Here is a 12431-nt window from a genome sequence, read left to right on the forward strand (position 1 = left end):
AGCCCAGCTCTAGGTTTTTATCAGATAATCAATGAATCTAATCAGGTTTTATGGGGAGGGTGGTTTTATTTTATGCTGTCATAAATTCTCCTCATTTTGCCTATGAACATTTACAAGGGACTTGAAAAGCACTTGGAAAAAGAAACCCTGTTCTGACTCTCACATCCAGTTTCTCAACAGGACTCTTGAATTTCTGTCCATGTCACATTAAAAGCAGGATTGAAAAAGTTTATTAAATCTGTGCCCCTAAATCGACCCAACACAGCCATCCCAGATGGAAACTCATCCTCATAAACAGCTTCAGGTATGGATAGCAATGAATCACTGAAATAAATTCTGCTAAGTATTAAAAACCCCCAAATATTGGAGTATTAACTCAGCTCTTCGTACCTTTGCAGCTGCTCTGGCATGAAACTGCCCTGGGATGGCACCTTTGGAGTTTTCCAGGGAAGTTGGAGTTGTTTCAGCCAGGAAATGTGAAATCCCTCAGCTGTGGGGGTGTCTGGGATCAGCGGTTGAGGGTCAGGGATGGTTTGTGTGGAGCAAGGAAAGCCAAGGGATGCCCCTGCTTTCCATGGCCCCACCCTTTTTTTTTGGACACTGCTCTTTTTATTTATTTTTTTTTTTTCTCCTGTTAGGGAGGATTTCTTTCTGTGTTGCTCCTGTTCTCATCTCCTGATCCAAACCCTTCTTCCTCCCCTGTGTAATATTTTTGGTATATTTTTTCTCCTCCCACATCCCAGCCAGGAGGGATCCCCCTGGAAATGCCAGAATTCTGCACTCCACCCCTGCCCTGGCAGCTGTGCCTTTCCATGGTGAGATTTGCCCAATATCCCCATGTCTGAGCACTGATTTAGGCCAAGGACGGGCTCAGGAAGTGTTGCCAGGGGGTTTCAGGTGCCCTTCTGCTCTGCAGTATTGTGTCCTATTTTCCCAGCCCTCGGAGCTTGCAGACACCTCGGATTCAGCAACCACTGCACATTTTAATTTCTTTTTCTGCTGTAATTTATTTCTGGCCAAGAAGACGTGGCTGGGTTATTTATCCTCTTTTAATTGCTCTGTTTTCTGGGAGTAGCTTGCCTTTTGTGGCCGAGCAGGAGGTGACAGTGACGGCCAGGCTGTGACCTGGGATGATGCCACCGCTTTGATCCCGACCTTAAAACCAGGGCGGGAGGCTTTTGTTCATATTCCTACTCTTTCCTGCTCAAGCAGCTCTAATTTTAGAAGAAATTGTACTTATTCAGAAGTTCTGATGATGCATTTTTATGGCACAGGGTTTTGGCAAGGTCTTGGCTCTGAGGAATGATGGGGACTGGGGGTCACCTCCGAGGTCAGGGGGTGTTTTGAGCTTTGGTGTTTTGGTCTTTGGAAGCAAAACCCGTGGGACAGCCTCGTAAAATATCCATTATTTGCAGTCTAAATATGAAACGAGTCAACATTTAATTGGGGAGCACAAAACAGGAATCTGGTAAATGGGGACTTCAGTTCTTGCGTCCCCTCTGTGCTTGATGCCCAACCTCAAACAGAAATCACTTAAAACCCAGGGGATTTTGCATTTTTCCCCCTGATTTCCCTCCTTTTCCTGTTCCCCCCATCAATTTTTGCCATGCACACCTCGATTTCCACCCCATTTCTGGCCAGGAGGTCCTGCTATTAATGATGGGGAGATCTGCATAAGATCCTGGATTTTAAAGCAACTTTGAAGGCAAACTCCTTTAAGCTCTCCAGGAAACTTGTCCCACTGTAATTTGTTCCAGTAGAAATCACTCAAACCATGCAGCCATATGATCTTGTGCTCATCATTCTCTGCTCTGAGTTTTGAGATGTTGTAGCTCAGGTGTCTCTCCCTAAACAGATGCAATAACCTAATCCTGCTTTGCCTTTCAGAGCAGAAATCACTCAAACCATGCAGCTGTATGATCTTGTGCCCATCATTCTCTGCTCTTCTGAGTTTTGAGATGTTGTAGCTCAGGTGTCTCTCCCTAAACAGATGCAATAACCTAATCCTGCTTTGCCTTTCAGAGAAATAATTGATATTTCCTGGAGGGTGCCTCCCTTCTCTGCTTGATGTGGGCTCAAACAGAACAAATTTAGCTTGAAAAAGTGATGCTCATGCCCTGACAAAGTCAATAATTCAGAACAGCTGCAAGAGGGGAACATTTAGAGGGTACCACCATGCAGAGTGATGCTTCTTTAATCCTTTAATTCGGGTCAACTATTGTGGAATAATCTTGTAACCCATAACAACCTGGCTGGGCAGGGTGACGTCCCCTCACTTTGTGTCCCTAACTCATCCCCAGCCTCATCTGTGTCCCTGGCTGTGCAGAGATAACTAATGCAAAATGTGGAATATTTTTAGCTAGCCTTCAGTAAAAGCCATGAATTCCCAGATCCTGGAGCTCGAGTGTCAGGCAGAGTCGTTCCAATTGCACTTGTGGCAAAAATAAAAAGAATACCTCATAAAAAAATAATAAATAAAATTATATGGTATATATAATATATTATCATATATAAATAATATATATTATATATATTACATATTATATAAATATAATTAGATAATAATTATTAAAAATAATAAAAATAATTATTCCTCCCAGCCACGCAGAGAGCTGGGAGGAATAATTATTTCCTTATTTATGTGGCAACTAATAATGGAAAAGTGTTTTTCCTCTCATAATATGATTTAGTCTCATGAAGCAGTGATTTGCTTCATTTTTACAGGGTGCACAGTGGTTCTGGCTGCTGCTCTCTTGAGATGGGAACAGGAGATTTTGGGTTTTTTGGGTGTCAATGCTTCCCCAGCCACCTGAACTCAGGGATTTGTTAGCCAAATTTTTCAATATTCTGCTCAGAAAGACGCTGTTTGGCTGATAATGGATCGTTTACAGCAAGAATTATTAAAAATATGGAATAAAAACTGCTTTAGAGCCATGTTCTGAGTGCCCTGGTGGCAGGGATTGACTGCCTTGGACTGGTGCTGCTCCCAGTTGTTGCTGCCTTCATCCCAGCAGATAAAAGGGGAAAAGGATTCCCTTTAGTTTCTATTTATTATTTTTTTTGATTATTTTTCTTTTAATTATTCAACAATTATGTATCCAATTATTTTTATTTAGTATTTCCCTTTATATTTTATATATTTCTATATAAATAATAAATATAATTTTTATATATATGCCTTTATATTTTATTTTTATGGGCAGAGTTGAGTGGAAATGCTGCTGAACACTGCTGAGCTTTTCTGGCTCTGGTGAGAATATTCCTGCAGTTCATCACTGGGGATAAACTGGGATTTGATAACACCTCATCCATGAAAATCCTCTTGTGCTGTTTGAGGCTTCATGCAAACCTTCATGGGGAAAACATTGGTTTTCGCTTTTCTTTTTTAATGTTGGCACTGAAAACATTAACTCTGTGAGAAGCTCTGAAGTTGAGATTTATTTGTGGTGCTTCAGGTGTAAAAGCAACAAAAAAAGGCACTTTAAATAATTTTTTTGTGTCTCAGCTGTGGTTTGTCAGTGCTGGAGAACTTGCCTCATGACGAAAGAATAAATAAAATGATGGGTTTTTTTATTGTAAATGGTTTAAATTAAACCTGGTTGTGACACCTAGAAATGCTTTCTATAAATTGCCCTGTGAGGGCCTGGCTCAGGTTGCCCAGAGAAGCTGAGAAACTGGAACAGCAGAGCCTGTTTTATTTAATATTAATTCAGAGTTTGGGGGTGTTTTTGGAGTGAATTGAGGCGCAGACCTGTGTAAGTCACAAAGATGTTCTGTGAACTGTTTTGGAGTTTTGAACTCTTCAACTTTTCAGCTGTGCTATTTACAGAAATTCAATCCTCACCCCAAGAAAAGGAAACACATTTTCCTGCTGCCAAAATTTGGCCTGGATCTGATCTTTCTGCCCTTGCCACAGGCTGCCCAAACAATGATTTATCCCATTTTTCTGTCTTTATCCCAATATTCCCTTTGCCATCTCCCCCAGCCCAGCGCTGCCGTGAAAATTCCCAAAAATCTCCTTTTGGGATCCTCGGAATCTTTATTTTCCTCAGACTCGCTCTCCCAGCATCCCAGCTTTTGCTGCAGTGTCACTTTCCCACCTCCCGAGGCTTTGAGGAGCAGCAGAGCTTGGCTTTACACCTTGCTGCCTGCTCCAGGAGTGATTTCCATTCAGGTGCTTAAATGAGTTTATTTTCAGGAAAACACTGGGTTTTCACGGGTGAACAAAACCCAATTCTGCCTGATCAAAACGTGGCTGTAAAGAAGAGCTGGTGCCATTGCATTAAGAAGCAGCAATTACAATTAACTGGCAGAAAATTCTATTTCTGGAAAGGTTTTTTGTCCGCAGGGTCATGGATGTTTTTATTTATCTGGTTGTTCTTTAACTTGCAAAATGTCCAAGAGGATCCAGACAGGGATTGTATTTCATTAAAAGCAGGAGCTGAATGCTCTGGCTGGAGTTAGCCAAGTTTGGAATAACTTAATTGCAGAAAATGCACATTTTCCACAGGAACTCTCTCAGTGGATAAGCTCTGGCATGGCCAGCTTGGCACTTTTAAATTTTTCTTTTCCAAGCCTGGAAATTTACTTATTTTTGTCTCTGCGGCTGTTTTGATGCCTCAGGTTTTCTCACAGGTGTTGCATTTTTTCCGAGATGAAAAGGAGTTACACCAAGTTCTTCTTGATGTTTCCCTCTGCCAACTTTCTCTGGCATTTAATTCTATTTTAATGCTGTTTTCTGCTCAGTTTCTCAGCTCTCCCAGGTCTCCTTCCCCTTTTCCTTTCTTCCCTGTGACACTGTAACGTGTTCCCTTCAATGTTTTTGGAGATCAAAGCTTTCCCTTCCATCTTTCTCCTCCCTGCCTTGAAAACAAGGATTTCAATTAATGTGGAGGCAGCTGGAAAGGGGAAAAAAAAGAGTCAAGAGCACTCAGGAGCTGAATTTGGGAATTTCTGAGTTTTCCCCACTTAATTTCTTGTTAATGCGCCTCAATTTCCGAGTCTGGTTTAATTTTCATGGAAATCTTTGGGAATTCCAAGTAAGTCAAAGAAAGGAGAAGGGAAAAGGGGGGGATTTAGAAAAAATGGGGTTTAGAAAAAGGGTTTGGGGAGGTCTTGTTTGCTTGGATGCAGTTTTTGAGGAGGAAATGAACCTTTAATTGGGCACCAGCTCACTGGGAATGCTGCTCCCAGGCTGAGGAAATCCCTTGGGATCATTCGTGGGGAAAGGAAGGAATTATTGATTCTCATTATTGAATAATTATTGATTATTCTTCAGCACCAGCTCCTTTCACTTAATCTCAACAACTGAGGAGAGCTTTGGGTGTTCTCCCTCTGAACTGTTGGATTTCCTCAGGGAAATCCCTGGGAAGGAGCTGCAGCTGGAACCTCTGGCTCTTTCTGCTGCTTTCCCACCCTGGAGCTGCTGAAACATCAGGAGGCAAAATAAAAATGGGTTTGGGTGATTTTTCTGTGCTGTCAGGGGATTTGGAGGACGCTCATTCCTGTTGGGAAGCCTCCATTTCTGAGGAGGCAGCAGCTCTCCACAAGCAGGGTTTTTTTGCCATCTGAAAAAAGATTTGGTAGATGAATTTCTTGGGAATAAATTTTCTTTTCACCCTGGAATTGGGGGGAAAAAAATTTGTTTTTCTGCTCCTGGTTCTGCAGGGGGATTTAGGGCAGCAGGTACAGGCACATTTTGGGTGTTTATGCCCAGAATTCCCTTCTCTGGATCATTTATAATGATATTAAACAGAATATAAAGAATTGTGTATGGGGAAAAAAACCCTAAAGTTAAGGCCACCAGGTGATACTTCAATGCCATTGTAGGAAGTGTTTTATTTTGGGGAAAAATGATTGAAAAAAGGACAATCTTGACTAGTCCTGGTACTTTGCATTGAGAGACACTCAGACTTGAGAAATAAAGCCCAAATCCCATCTTAAGCACCATATTATCTGACAATTGTGTGCAATTTTTATCTGAATAAATACTAAATACTGAATGATTATTTTCAGAATTCAGTCATAACTACTTGTTATTTTATAGGTAAAAGAATGAGTTATAAAAATTGAATTAGATGTTAAAGATTTTTTTTGTTGTTGTTTCCAGCTCGTTCTCATTAATAAGCTGGGGTGAATCAGCCTGTTTTAGAATTGCTGAATGCCAAAAATAGGCTGCAGAAATGGGACAATACCTGAGCACACATTTAGGATATTTGCATTGGCCTTCAAAGGAAGCTGATGTTGCAAAAAAAAACCCAAAAAAACCAAACCCATAGAACCAACCAAACAACAACAAAAAAACCAGCTGGGGGGAGCTGCGTGAAACAGAAAATTCATCTTTTTCTGGAATTAAATTCTCTGGAATTCTAAATCAATGCATTTCCACCCTCAAGTTCTGTGTGATCAGCCAAGGAAAGGTTTGGAGCAGAAAACAGCAAGACTTGGACTCTGCTCTGCCAATTCCAGCAGCTCAAAGCCAGATCAGCCTCAATTTTGAGTCCTCAGAGGCAAAAAAATACCAAAAAATATCAGGATCTTTCTCAGCCCCTCCCTGGGTTGTGCCAGGAGCCTTTTGGGGCCACTTGGATGAGGAACAGCAGGATTTTTTTAATGGGACACATTCAAAATGAATTTCTCATCGCTTGGGGTTTGCCAGTGTCGTGAGTTATTTCAAACATTCAAAGGTATTTGGAGATATTTTAGTTCAAGGGTCAGTCCATTCACCCTAAAAGTGGATATTTAAATAACAGCAAAGAAAATGGACCTAACCAAGGCTTGAGGTGCTTTCCTGGTGAGCCAGAGGTTTTTTGTTCTTTCGGTCAGGTTCATTAGGAGCTTCTTGATGTTTCCAGTGCATTTTTCTTCCTAAAAATTTTCACCTGCTCCTCTGTCCCCTTCTCAGCAGCTGCTGTGGGAACATTTCCATCCAGGTTTACCTGTGCAAATTGCTGCTGTGGAAAAGAATCAATTTTTACAGTTAACTTTTATTTAAACTCATGATGTGCTCTGTACCCAGAGAGTTCTGCAAGCCCAGTTCATTTTCTTGTACACAGTAGATTATTTATTTTATTATTTTTTTTAAATGAAGTACTGGCTTCTAAAAGATCTGAAGTGTTTTAAAAAAATACTTCATGATCTTTTTAGTACCTCCTATATGTCCTTTTCTTCTTTGACTTTGTTATTGGTGATGAATTCACTCAAAAAATTTGGAATTTTTCTGGTTTTTCACTTTTATGGCTGGTTATCTCTGCCTCATCTCCTTCCTATGGGTTAGTTATGGAAATTTTCCCTTCCCACCTCCCTGGAACTGGTCAAACTGATTTTTTAATTTTTTTTTTTATTTTAGCATCCAACCTAATGCTCCATAAGACCAGGGGTTTAAATTATTTAAAGTATGTTGGAGCTTTCTACACTGTGTCACTGCCAGTTGTAACCAAGATAGATTTTGAAATGTATTTTTCATGAGGCAATAAAATAACCTCATAATTCTGTTTGTCAGGCTTGAAGTGTGTGAATAAATATGGCAGGCAGTGGATATATGGTATTAATACTTTCAGCTTTTGGGTATTGGCGGATATTTATTTTATTTTTTATTTTTTTGGTGTGTATTCAAGCTGATGAGGAGCAGGGATGAAATAAATTATTAATTACAGAGTGGTTTGATTTGGAGGGGACCTTTAAAGATCCTCTTGCTCAGCCCCCCTACAATGAGCAAGGATTTTAAAAGAACCCAAACAACCTGACCTCGATTCTGCCCTCAATCAAGGCTGTAATAAATGAATTAATTAAACTTTATAGTGCTGGATTTGCAGGGCAGGACTTGGCTGCAGCTGGGGGTCAGAGCCCTGAGAGTTTGAAATTCCCCCGGGGCAGCACCAGGGCTGGATTCCAGCAGTTTGGGAGGCAGGAGTTGAAAAATAAATTTCAACTTCTATTTTCTTTTCCCACCCTGTCTCTGTTTGGTTTGGACTCAATGCAGAACTTGGGGCATTTGGAGTTTTCCTTCAAGTGCAAAGATCTTTTCCATTGTTTCAGGGAACAGCCAGAGACAGGAGAAGGTTTGCTGAAATAATTTGCTTGGTTTTAGAGAAATAGTTGGAACAAAACCTGGATCTCCTGAAGTTTTCTTGGTTAATGATTGGGCTTGAGAAATTTAAGGATTTTTTCCAGTCTTAATGATGATCTAATTCTATGATTGTGGCTTAATCAATTTTACAAGGGTCCTGTTGCATTTGAATTTTCATAAACTGTGGTGTTTTGTAGGATTTTAAGTGAATATTCCACTAGAATATTTTAAGGGAATTTGATTATTATTATTATTGAAATTCAGGGCTAAAACCTGAGCATTTTGTCTTTACAAAAACTCCAGTAAAAGTTTTCTTTTCCTCTTGGACATGAACCTGTTAATACCTATTTAGTTCTTTCATTTTCAGGGCTTTTCCTTTTGTGCAGGAACTCTTTCTGAAGAGTTTACTTACATTTAGATAAAGAAAGGTTTTCTTCTTTTTCTTTGTTTTTTCAAGGGTCAGGTGGGGAATAAAAATCTGATCTTACTCCCAAAAATACTGCAAAACTGGGTAAAAGTGGATTAATTTCTGTTTCACATCCTCAGACCCTCTGAACTGAAATGTTGGTGTGAAATCCCAATTGGAGCCACTCAGGAGAAACTCCTGGGGGTGGAAATCTCCTTCCTGTGAGAAATTAAGCAAAATACAACTTAACACTTAGGAATAGGGGTTTTGGTGTATTTGGAAGAAAATGGTGAATATCACATTTGAGATGGGATTTTCACTCTTGTAAGGAATTTTTGGGCTTTTAAAATTTTTCTTTGGAACTAAATATATTTGAATGCAAGTCCAAATGTTTTTAAAGACTTTTTGGGTTTTTTATGTTCTTAGGAATTAAACATATTGGAGTGAAAGTCCAAATGTTGCCAAATCTTGCCAACTTTTCCAAGCAGAAGCTTGGCTTTGCCTCTGCAGAGAAAGGAGAAATAAAACTCCTGGAAATTGAGGTCTTGAAGGAAAAAAAAAAAAAAATCTACTTCCAGAATTCTGCACTTTTTCCTTGCAGTGATTTTTTTCCCAGCCATCAGTTCCTGCCTGCTCGTGGTGAAACGAAGCCCACGATGACAAATGCCAAGGCTCAGCCCAAATAAATCAGTTTATCTGCAGCGTCTAATTGGGAGATGCCTCCCTCCTGAAGGATGGCAGGCAGTGATTGAGGCACTGATCATAAATAAACCTGGCAAACTGAATTTTCTCCTTTTCCTGAATGCCCCAGGAGCAGCTTCCAGGCTTGGACACTTCCATTTGGACTCGGGACTGACTCTATTCCAGTTGCATTCAGGGATGTTTTTGCCTCTTCCTTAATTAATTTTTAGGTGTCATCCATGTCCTGCCTGGCCAGGAAATGTTTAGGAAGGAGAAATAAAGGATATTTTACTGCTGCACAGTGTGGAACTGTGTGAAAAGGGATTTCCCTTGCTTTAAGAGCTGGATTCCTGCAAAAACCTCAGGAAAAGCAAGGCCAAGTAATCCTCCCTCTGCACCGGGGGAAATGCAGAATTTAAATTTGCTGCAACACAGACCCACTTCCATTCCTATAGATTTGGTTACAAATAGGTACAACTCTTATTTTCCCTTCAGAGAGGGAGCAGCACTGTGATATCCTGCATTAATTTCCCATAAAATATGAGTTGAAGGTGCTTGTGTAATTTCCTTGGAAAAACAAATACCATTTTCTAGGGCTCACAGCAGAGACACACTGGTTAATCCATTGCTTTATTTTGTCTCAAAAGTTACGGGCAGGAGATAAAAGTGAATTAATTGTTGTTAAAAGATGACCTTTGGAATAGGCTCCCTGCTGAGTGTGTTAATTATTAGAGCAGGTATTCACAGCTTGGGAGCCAGGAAATATTGATTTGTGTGGAGTGTCTCAAAGAGAGGGGGAAATGGATCCGTGAAATCTGAGCCACTTCTGGAAAAGGAAATCCTGGAAATATCCACTTAGGAATGCCTATTTTGCCCAGGGGAGCCTGCTGGGAAATGTCTCATGATCAAATTTTAGTAATGGGAATTTTGATGCAGGAATGTTGTTTATTATTTAGGTTGTTTTTTATTTTGTTGGTCTTTTTAATAAGAATGCTTTTAATAGCTTTAGATAAAATGGATTTAGTAGGCTTAGATTGGGTTTTGGGATGGAATTCCTGGCTGGGAGGGTGGAGAGGCCCTGGCACAGGTGCCCAGGGCAGCTGTGGCTGCTCCATCCCTGGAAATGTCCAAGGCCAGGCTGGACTGGGATTGGGACAGTGGAAGGTGTCCCTGCCTGTGGCAGGGGGTGGCACTGGACGGGTTATTAAGATCCCATTATTTGATTAAAAACCCCAATAACTGAGAAATGTGTACCTCTATCAAAGAATTTGTGATTTTAGACCACCCTTGGAGTTAAAGCTCCCAAGAAATTTCAGTGTAAATGTGTCAGTGTCCCCCAACAGCCAATTTTTCTCTCTGGATGGTGTAAGTCAGGAATTTTCACCTTACATCATGGTCCCTACTCACCTGAAAGATTCCAGGGCAGCTTTTCCATCCCTCCCCTGGATTTGGGCAGGGCAGAAACAAGCAAAGCCAATTTTGTCTCCCCACACTGAATCCTGGAGCAGATTTTCTGTGGAGCCAATTATTAATTAAACAGGGGATAATTGGATTTATTAGGAAAACTCTGCAGGGCCTCAGAAGCAAAGACCTGAGAGCAATGGGCTGTGTGGGAAGAGGGCAGCTGCCAGTGGAGCTCTCAGGGACTGGGGTTGGACCAATATTATTTCATATTTCCCTTAATGACTTTGGCACCAGGAGTCAAAACGTGCAAATGAAATTTGTCCATGACACAAAACTGGGAGTCAGCCTTGACACCGAGGAGGATTGGATTGATTAGGCAGGATTAGATGGACCTCCAAGCCTGGAATAATGGAATTAAGGGGAAATTGAGTAGTGCAAGGTTGGGGTTGTGTCCTGGAGAGCAACGAGCTGAATTCCAGCAGGATGGGCAGGACTTTGGGGTTTTTCCTGGACCACAGGAAGATTTGACCCCTTAATGGTGAGTTCCCAGCCAAAATCTGGGATTGTGGCTCCCTGTGCTGAGCTGGGCTGGCAGAGATGGATGGATGGAAAAGCTCCAGGGGTGGTAGGGCTGGTCCCTTGGGAAGCTGAAGCAGCTCCTGGAGCTGAGCAACACCAGGGAGCAGAAGGGAGCTGGCTGCTCTCCGTTGGCACCGCAATATTTTCTGAAAAAATCCCTTTGCCAGGGATTTCTTCTCCCGGGAAGCTGAGAAGCCTCAGAGAAGAATGAAAATAATAAAAATCTGATTGCTTCTCCCTGTTTTGCTGCTTTGGAATGTGGTCTGCAGGTTGTTTACCAACAGGTGAATGTTTGGTTCTATGGGAATTGCTTTGACTTATGGCCAGCTGTGTCGAGGCTCTGAGTAGTCACGAGTTTTTATTTTTCGTTCTTGTTAAGCCTTCTGGAAGTATCCTTTCTCTATTTCTTTAGTATAGTTTTAGCATAGTATTCTTTTAATATAATAATAAATCAGCCTTCTGAGAGTTTTTATTTTTCATTCTTGTTAAGCCTTCTGGAAGTATTCTTTCTCTATTTCTTTAGTATAGTATTCTTTTAATATAATAAAATAATCAGCCTTCTGAGGACATGGAGTCAGATTCATCTCTTCCCTCATCCTGGGACATCACAAAGACCACCCTCCATGAGGATGTTGGGGATGAAGGAGGAGGGGAAGCTGCCCAGAGGGTGTTTTTGTGGGCTGGACGAGGGGGCAGGAGCCAGGTTTGAGGAGACTGAGGCTGGAAATTAACGGGAGGTTTGGAGCAGCACTGGGCAAGAAACTTCAAACTCTGTTTGTTTACCTCAGGAAATGAGTTTTTGGGCTGCTGAGGTGGTGTCAGGAGTGAGTGGATAAAGGATTAAAGGATATTATTATGATTAAAGGATAACCCTTTGATAACGAGTAAAATGCAAATTTCCCTGCTCGGGATCCATTTCCCGAGGAAAACCCTCGAGTCTTGGCCTTTCCCAAACAAATCCACTCCAGCCCTGTTTTTCTGGAGTGCTTTACAATGATTAGTTGATTATTTCAGTGTAATTACATTTCCAGAAGGAGTTTTGGCTCTGCTCTTCCGAGTAGGTATTATTTGCTTTATGTAATTGTGGAGCTTTGGTTGTCGTGGCAACGGGACAGTTTTTAAATTTAGAAACTAATTTGTTTTCTGTCACTTTGCTCTTTGCTGTTAAGGAGACAAGCTGTTTGCTATTAAATAAAACTTAAAGAGGAAGAGAGATTAAACGTGGACAAAAATATAATGTAGAAAATACTGTGTACCATTCACTTGGAGATGAAGAAGAGAGCACTGGCATGG

This window comes from Onychostruthus taczanowskii, unplaced genomic scaffold (genome assembly GCF_017590055.1).
Source record: "Onychostruthus taczanowskii isolate IOZ18803 unplaced genomic scaffold, ASM1759005v1 scaffold24, whole genome shotgun sequence".
Taxonomy (NCBI): domain Eukaryota; kingdom Metazoa; phylum Chordata; class Aves; order Passeriformes; family Passeridae; genus Onychostruthus; species Onychostruthus taczanowskii.